Below are 10,315 nucleotides of genomic sequence, written 5' to 3'. Positions count from 1 at the left end.
CATGCACCTCTCTCAACGACTATTGGAGACAGATATTTGATGTATTTTCCAAAATCTGTGGTCAGACTATAACGCCTGAGTTCCACATAGCCATCTTTGGGGTACCACCTCTAGGCTGCAAAATTTCAAAATTACAAGCTAACGCCTTGGCATTTGCTTCCCTACTTGCACGCAGACTTATACTTTTTAACTGGAAATCGAATTCACCTCCGTCATTTCTGCAGTGGCTAAGAGATGTACTATCTTTTCTACCTTTAGAAAAACGAAGATGTAAGTTATATAAGGCCGGCAAGAATTTCACAGTGACCTGGAGTCCCCTTATAGAATTTGTAGAAGGGTTCTCTTTCCAATGATGTACCTTAACACCAGCTGTACTACATGGTTATAAACATATGGTCACGTTGGAAACGTCAGCTCACTCAACATATGATGAGAGGTTCCTGTCTGATTATTTTTGCATTGTTCCTGTACTTTTCTGTTTTTTTTTTGTTTGTTTGTTTTTTGTTTTTTTTTTGTCTTTGTTTAAGAGCCTTGGGGAGGGGAGGGAGGTGGTCTGTGTTTGTAAGCTGTATGTCTGTTATTGAAAAGCTGCAAAATAAAGTATAAAAAAAAAAAAAAAAAAAAAAAAATGTCTTTGGTTTACGCTACTCAAAGTGCCAAAACCTGGTTCCCTCATTCCCTGACCAAGAATCGAACCCCTGCCGCGGCAGTGAGAGCGCCTATTCCTAGCCACTAGACCATCAGGGACCCGAAAGCAGTGCACACGGTACAGGTTGAAAGACTGTGGTAAACTCATTCCTAACTGGCAAATGAATGGCATAGTGCATTGTACTGAAGTTGTGAACATTTTAGCCTTAGATGAAAGCAATTGTGCGCATCTGGAGAATGAATCCAAGCAAGCACAAGTTTCCCGCTTTAGACTTCTCTCTTATTTCAGGGAGAAATAGAAAGATTCCTGAGTAAGAGTGAGTGTGTCATAGCCCTGCAAGAAAAACAGTTGATAGATGACTAAATAAGGGCCTGTCAGGGCATTGGTGGTATAGTGGAGAGAATAGCTGCTTGCCAAGCAGTTGACCAGGGTTCGATTCCCGGCCAATGCATTCTCTGCTCCTTGTATAATTAGCTTTCAAATGTACCTTGCTATCTCTACCTCTGCTCAGACAATGGGTGGCTTGTATGGAAAACACAGTCTCAAGCTAATGCACTCTAGCAACTCTTAAACCAAGGAAGCATGTTTTGCTATGACTCCTCAGTTAAAGTGATGGTCTGTTTTCTCATGTCCATTCTAAGTTCTTCCTCTACAAAGCAAGTGGGGAAGATTAGATTCCACAGTGCCGTACAACACAAAAAACGGGCCTCCCTCAAACTCAATCCAAGACGGATGGACGGCCAGCACCTGCCAGATCACCAAATGCTCCAAGTCCGCGGACAAAAACATTTTGTCCGACAATAGACCATGAAATTTCTCTTTTTCCGTATCATTCGTGGATGCCCATGTCATTTAATGACAAATAGCATTTGTCTTTGCTGCTCAAAATGTTATTAAGCACCGTGTTACACATCAAAGTATCAGAAAAACTTGATCATTCTTTTAGTTTTTAAAAGCCACAATGGTCCTAGAGCTGATGGAAAGAGTTAAGCGAGCCCTTCTCTAAAGAGAAGTAGTAAATCTGCTGGCTGTAAAGTGTTATTTCAAATCAAGTGGTGCGCATAGGATGACTCGTTACAAACCAACATCCTATTGAATTTGTGACAGGGCTAGATTAAATTGACATTCTGGTCATGTCATTGGAAAACAACAGCAGAAATGTCTTTGGTTTACGCTACTCACAGTGCCAAAACCTGGTTCCCTCATTCCCTGACCGGGAATCGAACCCCTGCCGCGGCGGTGAGAGCGCCGAATCCTAGCCACTAGACCATCAGGGACCTGAAAGCAGTGCACACGGTACAGGTTGCAAGACTGTGGTAAACTCATTCCTAACTGGCAAATTAATTGGCATAGTGCATTGTACTGAAGTTGTGAACATTTTGGCCTTAGATGAAAGCAATTGTGCGCATCTGGAGAATGAATCCAAGCAAGCACAAGTTTCACGCTTTAGACTTCTCTCTTATTTCAGGGAGAAATAGAAAGATTCCTGAGTAAGAGTGAGTGTGTCATAGCCCTGCAAGAAAAACAGTTGATAGATGACTAAATAAGGGTCTGTCAGGGCATTGGTGGTATAGTGGAGAGAATAGCTGCTTGCCAAGCAGTTGACCAGGGTTCGATTCCCGGCCAATGCATTCTCTGCTCCGTGTATAATCAGCTTTCAAATATACCTTGCTATCTCTACCTCTGCTCAGACAATGGGTGGCTTGTAGGGAAAACACAGTCTCAAGCTAATGCACTCTAGCAACTCTTCAACCAAGGAAGCATGTTTTGCTATGACTCTTCAGTTAAAGTGATGGTCTGTTTTCTCATGTGCATTCTAAGTTCCTCCTCTACAAAGCAAGTGGGGAAGATTAGATTCCACAGTGCCGTACGACACAAAAAACGGGCCTCCCTCAAACTCAATCCAAGACGGACGGACGGATGGACGGCCAGCACCTGCCAGATCACCAAATGCTCCAAGTCCGCGGACAAAAACATTTTGTCCGACAATAGACCATGAGATTTCTCTTTTTCCGTATCATTCGTGGATGCCCATGTCATTTAATGACAAATAGCATTTGTCTTTGCTGCTCAAAATGTTATTAAGCACCGTGTTACACATCAAAGTATCAGAAAAACTTGATCATTCTTTTAGTTTTTAAAAGCCACAATGGTCCTAGAGCTGCTGGAAAGAGTTAAGCGAGCCCTTCTCTAAAGGGAAGTAGTAAATCTGCTGGCTGTAAAGTGTTATTTCAAATCAAGTGGTGCGCATAGGATGACTCCTTACAAACCAACGTCCTATTGAATTTGTGACAGGGCTCGATTAAATTGACATTCTAGTCATGTCATTGAAAAACAACAGCAGAAATGTCATTGGTTTACGCTACTCACAGTGCCAAAATGTGGGTCCCTCATTCCCTGACCGGGAATCGAAACCAGGCCGCGGCGGTGAGAGCGCCAAATCCTAGCCACTAGACCATCAGGGACCCGAAAGCAGTGCACACGGTACAGGTTGCAAGACTGTGGTAAACTCATTCCTAACTGGCAAATTAATTGGCATAGTGCAATGTACTGAAGTTGTGAACATTTTAGCCTTAGATGAAAGCAATTGTGCGCATCTGGAGAATGAATCCAAGCAAGCACAAGTTTCACACTTTAGACTTCTCTCTTATTTCAGGGAGAAATAGAAAGATTCCTGAGTAAGAGTGAGTGTGTCATAGCCCTGCAAGAAAAACAGTTGATAGATGACTAAATAATGGTCTGTCAGGGCATTGGTGGTATAGTGGAGAGAATAGCTGCTTGCCAAGCAGTTGACCCGGGTTCGATTCCCGGCCAATGCATTCTCTGCTCCTTGTATAATCAGCTTTCAAATGTACCTTGCTATCTCTACCTCTGTTCAGACAATGGGTGGCTTGTAGGGAAAACACAGTCTCAAGCTAATGCACTCTAGCAACTCTTCAACCAAGGAAGCATGTTTTGCTATGACTCTTCAGTTAAAGTGATGGTCTGTTTTCTCATGTGCATTCTAAGTTCCTCCTCTACAAATCAAGTGGGGAAGATTAGATTCCCCAGTGCCGTACGACACAAAAAACGGGCCTCCCTCAAACTCAATCCAAGACGGACGGACGGACGGACGGACGGCCAGCACCTGCCAGATCACCAAATGCTCCAAGTCCGCGAACAAAAACCTTTTGTCCGACAATAGACCATGAAATTTCTCTTTTTCCGTATCATTCGTGGATGCCCATGTCATTTAATGACAAATAGCATTTGTCTTTGCTGCTCAAAATGTTATTAAGCACCGTGTTACACATCAAAGTATCAGAAAAACTTGATCATTCTTTTAGTTTTTAAAAGCCACAATGGTCCTAGAGCTGATGGAAAGAGTTAAGCGAGCCCTTCTCTAAAGAGAAGTAGTAAATCTGCTGGCTGTAAAGTGTCATTTCAAATCAAGTAGTGCGCATAGGATGACTCCTTACAAACCAACATCCTATTGAATTTGTGACAGGGCTCGATTAAATTGACATTCTAGTCATGTCATTGGAAAACAACAGCAGAAATGTCTTTGGTTTACGCTACTCACACTGCCAAAACCTGATTCCCTCATTCCCTGACCGGGAATCGAACCCCCGCCGCGGCGGTGAAAGCGCCAAATCCTAGCCACTAGACCATCAGGGACCCGAAAGCAGTGCACACGGTACAGGTTGCAAGACTGTGGTAAACTCATTCCTAACTGGCAAATTAATTGGCATAGTGCAATGTACTGAAGCTGTGAACATTTTAGCCTTAGATGAAAGCAATTGTGCGCATCTGGAGAATGAATCCAAGCAAGCACAAGTTTCACCCTTTAGACTTCTCTCTTATTTCAGGGAGAAATAGAAAGAATCCTGAGTAAGAGTGAGTGTGTAATAGCCCTGCAAGAAAAACAGTTGATAGATGACTAAATAATGGTCTGTCAGGGCATTGGTGGTATAGTGGAGAGAATAGCTGCTTGCCAAGCAGTTGACCCTGGTTCGATTCCCGGCCAATGCATTCTCTGCTCCTTGTATAATCAGCTTTCAAATGTACCTTGCTATCTCTACCTCTGTTCAGACAATGGGTGGCTTGTAGGGAAAACACAGTCTCAAGCTAATGCACTCTAGCAACTCTTCAACCAAGGACGCATGTTTTGCTATGACTCTTCAGTTAAAGTGATGGTCTGTTTTCTCCTGTGCATTCTAAGTTCCTCCTCTACAAAGCAAGTGGGGAAGATTAGATTCCCCAGTGCCGTACGACACAAAAAACGGGCCTCCCTCAAACTCAATCCAAGACGGATGGACGGATGGACGGCCAGCACCTGCCAGATCACCAAATGCTCCAAGTCCGCGGACAAAAACATTTTGTCCGACAATAGACCATGAAATTTCTCTTTTTCCGTATCATTCGTGGATGCCCATGTCATTTAATGACAAATAGCATTTGTCTTTGCTGCTCAAAATGTTATTAAGCACCGTGTTACACATCAAAGTATCAGAAAAACTTGATTATTCTTTTAGTTTTTAAAAGCCACAATGGTCCTAGAGCTGCTGGAAAGAGTTAAGCGAGCCCTTCTCTAAAGAGAAGTAGTAAATCTGCTGGCTGTAAATTGTTATTTGAAATCAAGTGGTGCGCATAGGATGACTCGTTACAAACCAACATCCTATTGAATTTGTGACAGGGCTAGATTAAATTGACATTCTAGTCATGTCATTGGAAAAAAACAGCAGAAATGTCTTTGGTTTACGCTACTCACACTGCCAAAACCTGATTCCCTCATTCCCTGACGGGGAATCGAACCCGGGCCGCGGCGGTGAAAGCGCCAAATCCTAGCCACTAGACCATCAGGGACCCGAAAGCAGTGCACACGGTACAGGTTGCAAGACTGTGGTAAACTCATTCCTAACTGGCAAATTAATTGGCATAGTGCAATGTACTGAAGTTGTGAACATTTTAGCCTTAGATGAAAGCAATTGTGCGCATCTGGAGAATGAATCCAAGCAAGCACAAGTTTCACGCTTTAGACTTCTCTCTTATTTCAGGGAGAAATAGAAAGAATCCTGAGTAAGAGTGAGTGTGTCATAGCCCTGCAAGAAAAACAGTTGATAGATGACTAAATAATGGTCTGTCAGGGCATTGGTGGTATAGTGGAGAGAATAGCTGCTTGCCAAGCAGTTGACCCGGGTTCGATTCCCGGCCAATGCATTCTCTGCTCCGTGTATAATCAGCTTTCAAATGTACCTTGCTATCTCTACCTCTGCTCAGACAATGGGTGGCTTGTAGGGAAAACACAGTCTCAAGCTAATGCACTCTAGCAACTCTTCAACCAAGGAAGCAAGTTTTGCTATGACTCTTCAGTTAAAGTGATGGTCTGTTTTCTCATGTGCATTCTAAGTTCCTCCTCTACAAAGCAAGTGGGGAAGATTAGATTCCCCAGTGCCGTACGACACAAAAAACGGGCCTCCCTCAAACTCAATCCAAGACGGACGGATGGACGGATGGACGGCCAGCACCTGCCAGATCACCAAATGCTCCAAGTCCGCGGACAAAAACATTTTGTCCGACAATAGACCATGAGATTTCTCTTTTTCCGTATCATTCGTGGATGCCCATGTCATTTAATGACAAATAGCATTTGTCTTTGCTGCTCAAAATGTTATTAAGCACCGTGTTACACATCAAAGTATCAGAAAAACTTGATTATTCTTTTAGTTTTTAAAAGCCACAATGGTCCTAGAGCTGCTGGAAAGAGTTAAGCGAGCCCTTCTCTAAAGAGAAGTAGTAAATCTGCTGGCTGTAAAGTGTTATTTGAAATCAAGTGGTGCGCATAGGATGACTCGTTACAAACCAACATCCTATTGAATTTGTGACAGGGCTAGATTAAATTGACATTCTAGTCATGTCATTGGAAAACAACAGCAGAAATGTCTTTGGTTTACGCTACTCACACTGCCAAAACCTGATTCCCTCATTCCCTGACCGGGAATCGAACCCCCGCCGCGGCGGTGAAAGCGCCAAATCCTAGCCACTAGACCATCAGGGACCCGAAAGCAGTGCACACGGTACAGGTTGCAAGACTGTGGTAAACTCATTCCTAACTGGCAAATTAATTGGCATAGTGCAATGTACTGAAGCTGTGAACATTTTAGCCTTAGATGAAAGCAATTGTGCGCATCTGGAGAATGAATCCAAGCAAGCACAAGTTTCACGCTTTAGACTTCTCTCTTATTTCAGGGAGAAATAGAAAGAATCCTGAGTAAGAGTGAGTGTGTAATAGCCCTGCAAGAAAAACAGTTGATAGATGACTAAATAATGGTCTGTCAGGGCATTGGTGGTATAGTGGAGAGAATAGCTGCTTGCCAAGCAGTTGACCCTGGTTCGATTCCCGGCCAATGCATTCTCTGCTCCTTGTATAATCAGCTTTCAAATGTACCTTGCTATCTCTACCTCTGTTCAGACAATGGGTGGCTTGTAGGGAAAACACAGTCTCAAGCTAATGCACTCTAGCAACTCTTCAAACAAGGAAGCATGTTTTGCTATGACTCTTCAGTTAAAGTGATGGTCTGTTTTCTCATGTGCATTCTAAGTTCCTCCTCTACAAAGCAAGTGGGGAAGATTAGATTCCCCAGTGCCGTACGACACAAAAAACGGGCCTCCCTCAAACTCAATCCAAGACGGACGGACGGATGGACGGCCAGCACCTGCCAGATCACCAAATGCTCCAAGTCCGCGGACAAAAACATTTTGTCCGACAATAGACCATGAGATTTCTCTTTTTCCGTATCATTCGTGGATGCCCATGTCATTTAATGACAAATAGCATTTGTCTTTGCTGCTCAAAATGTTATTAAGCACCGTGTTACACATCAAAGTATCAGAAAAACTTGATCATTCTTTTAGTTTTTAAAAGCCACAATGGTCCTAGAGCTGCTGGAAAGAGTTAAGCGAGCCCTTCTCTAAAGGGAAGTAGTAAATCTGCTGGCTGTAAAGTGTTATTTCAAATCAAGTGGTGCGCATAGGATGACTCCTTACAAACCAACGTCCTATTGAATTTGTGACAGGGCTCGATTAAATTGACATTCTAGTCATGTCATTGAAAAACAACAGCAGAAATGTCATTGGTTTACGCTACTCACAGTGCCAAAATGTGGGTCCCTCATTCCCTGACCGGGAATCGAAACCAGGCCGCGGCGGTGAGAGCGCCAAATCCTAGCCACTAGACCATCAGGGACCCGAAAGCAGTGCACACGGTACAGGTTGCAAGACTGTGGTAAACTCATTCCTAACTGGCAAATTAATTGGCATAGTGCAATGTACTGAAGTTGTGAACATTTTAGCCTTAGATGAAAGCAATTGTGCGCATCTGGAGAATGAATCCAAGCAAGCACAAGTTTCACACTTTAGACTTCTCTCTTATTTCAGGGAGAAATAGAAAGATTCCTGAGTAAGAGTGAGTGTGTCATAGCCCTGCAAGAAAAACAGTTGATAGATGACTAAATAATGGTCTGTCAGGGCATTGGTGGTATAGTGGAGAGAATAGCTGCTTGCCAAGCAGTTGACCCGGGTTCGATTCCCGGCCAATGCATTCTCTGCTCCTTGTATAATCAGCTTTCAAATGTACCTTGCTATCTCTACCTCTGTTCAGACAATGGGTGGCTTGTAGGGAAAACACAGTCTCAAGCTAATGCACTCTAGCAACTCTTCAACCAAGGAAGCATGTTTTGCTATGACTCTTCAGTTAAAGTGATGGTCTGTTTTCTCATGTGCATTCTAAGTTCCTCCTCTACAAATCAAGTGGGGAAGATTAGATTCCCCAGTGCCGTACGACACAAAAAACGGGCCTCCCTCAAACTCAATCCAAGACGGACGGACGGACGGACGGACGGCCAGCACCTGCCAGATCACCAAATGCTCCAAGTCCGCGAACAAAAACCTTTTGTCCGACAATAGACCATGAAATTTCTCTTTTTCCGTATCATTCGTGGATGCCCATGTCATTTAATGACAAATAGCATTTGTCTTTGCTGCTCAAAATGTTATTAAGCACCGTGTTACACATCAAAGTATCAGAAAAACTTGATCATTCTTTTAGTTTTTAAAAGCCACAATGGTCCTAGAGCTGATGGAAAGAGTTAAGCGAGCCCTTCTCTAAAGAGAAGTAGTAAATCTGCTGGCTGTAAAGTGTCATTTCAAATCAAGTAGTGCGCATAGGATGACTCCTTACAAACCAACATCCTATTGAATTTGTGACAGGGTTAGATTAAATTGACATTCTAGTCATGTCATTGGAAAACAACAGCAGAAATGTCTTTGGTTTACGCTACTCACAGTGCCAAAACCTGGTTCCCTCATTCCCTGACCGGGAATCGAACCCGGGCCGCGGCGGTGAGAGCGCCGAATCCTAGCCACTAGACCATCAGGGACCTGAAAGCAGTGCACACGGTACAGGTTGCAAGACTGTGGTAAACTCTTCCTAACTGGCAAATTAATTGGAATAGTGCAATGTACTGAAGTTGTGAACATTTTGGCCTTAGATGAAAGCAATTGTGCGCATCTGGAGAATGAATCCAAGCAAGCACAAGTTTCACGCTTTAGACTTCTCTCTTATTTCAGGGAGAAATAGAAAGATTCCTGAGTAAGAGTGAGTGTGTCATAGCCCTGCAAGAAAAACAGTTGATAGATGACTAAATAAGGGTCTGTCAGGGCATTGGTGGTATAGTGGAGAGAATAGCTGCTTGCCAAGCAGTTGACCAGGGTTCGATTCCCGGCCAATGCATTCTCTGCTCCGTGTATAATCAGCTTTCAAATATACCTTGCTATCTCTACCTCTGCTCAGACAATGGGTGGCTTGTAGGGAAAACACAGTCTCAAGCTAATGCACTCTAGCAACTCTTCAACCAAGGAAGCATGTTTTGCTATGACTCTTCAGTTAAAGTGATGGTCTGTTTTCTCATGTGCATTCTAAGTTCCTCCTCTACAAAGCAAGTGGGGAAGATTAGATTCCACAGTGCCGTACGACACAAAAAACGGGCCTCCCTCAAACTCAATCCAAGACGGACGGACGGATGGACGGCCAGCACCTGCCAGATCACCAAATGCTCCAAGTCCGCGGACAAAAACATTTTGTCCGACAATAGACCATGAGATTTCTCTTTTTCCGTATCATTCGTGGATGCCCATGTCATTTAATGACAAATAGCATTTGTCTTTGCTGCTCAAAATGTTATTAAGCACCGTGTTACACATCAAAGTATCAGAAAAACTTGATCATTCTTTTAGTTTTTAAAAGCCACAATGGTCCTAGAGCTGCTGGAAAGAGTTAAGCGAGCCCTTCTCTAAAGGGAAGTAGTAAATCTGCTGGCTGTAAAGTGTTATTTCAAATCAAGTGGTGCGCATAGGATGACTCCTTACAAACCAACGTCCTATTGAATTTGTGACAGGGCTCGATTAAATTGACATTCTAGTCATGTCATTGAAAAACAACAGCAGAAATGTCATTGGTTTACGCTACTCACAGTGCCAAAATGTGGGTCCCTCATTCCCTGACCGGGAATCGAAACCAGGCCGCGGCGGTGAGAGCGCCAAATCCTAGCCACTAGACCATCAGGGACCCGAAAGCAGTGCACACGGTACAGGTTGCAAGACTGTGGTAAACTCATTCCTAACTGGCAA

The 10,315-nt window shown here is 43.5% G+C and overlaps 5 non-coding genes across 5 annotated transcripts; 3 read left to right on the top strand and 2 right to left on the bottom strand.

Moving 5' to 3' along the window:
• The first annotated feature begins 3,396 nt into the window (after window positions 1-3,396).
• trnag-gcc (transfer RNA glycine (anticodon GCC)) lies at window positions 3,397-3,468 on the top strand. The gene has a single exon. It is a non-coding gene; the product is annotated as a tRNA-Gly (tRNA).
• A 1,954-nt stretch (window positions 3,469-5,422) lies between these two features.
• Window positions 5,423-5,494, bottom strand: trnae-uuc (transfer RNA glutamic acid (anticodon UUC)). The gene has a single exon. It is a non-coding gene; the product is annotated as a tRNA-Glu (tRNA).
• Window positions 5,495-5,776: 282 nt separating this feature from the next.
• Window positions 5,777-5,848, top strand: trnag-gcc (transfer RNA glycine (anticodon GCC)). The gene has a single exon. It is a non-coding gene; the product is annotated as a tRNA-Gly (tRNA).
• Window positions 5,849-8,156: 2,308 nt separating this feature from the next.
• trnag-gcc (transfer RNA glycine (anticodon GCC)) lies at window positions 8,157-8,228 on the top strand. Its single transcript has one exon. It is a non-coding gene; the product is annotated as a tRNA-Gly (tRNA).
• A 766-nt stretch (window positions 8,229-8,994) lies between these two features.
• Window positions 8,995-9,066, bottom strand: trnae-cuc (transfer RNA glutamic acid (anticodon CUC)). Its single transcript has one exon. It is a non-coding gene; the product is annotated as a tRNA-Glu (tRNA).
• Between the last annotated feature and the right edge of the window lie 1,249 nt (window positions 9,067-10,315).

This window comes from Odontesthes bonariensis, unplaced genomic scaffold (genome assembly GCF_027942865.1).
Source record: "Odontesthes bonariensis isolate fOdoBon6 unplaced genomic scaffold, fOdoBon6.hap1 scaffold_209, whole genome shotgun sequence".
Lineage (NCBI taxonomy): Eukaryota > Metazoa > Chordata > Actinopteri > Atheriniformes > Atherinopsidae > Odontesthes > Odontesthes bonariensis.
The sequence above is the reverse complement of the archived record's forward strand: the minus strand, read 5'-3'. Positions and strand labels throughout refer to the sequence as shown.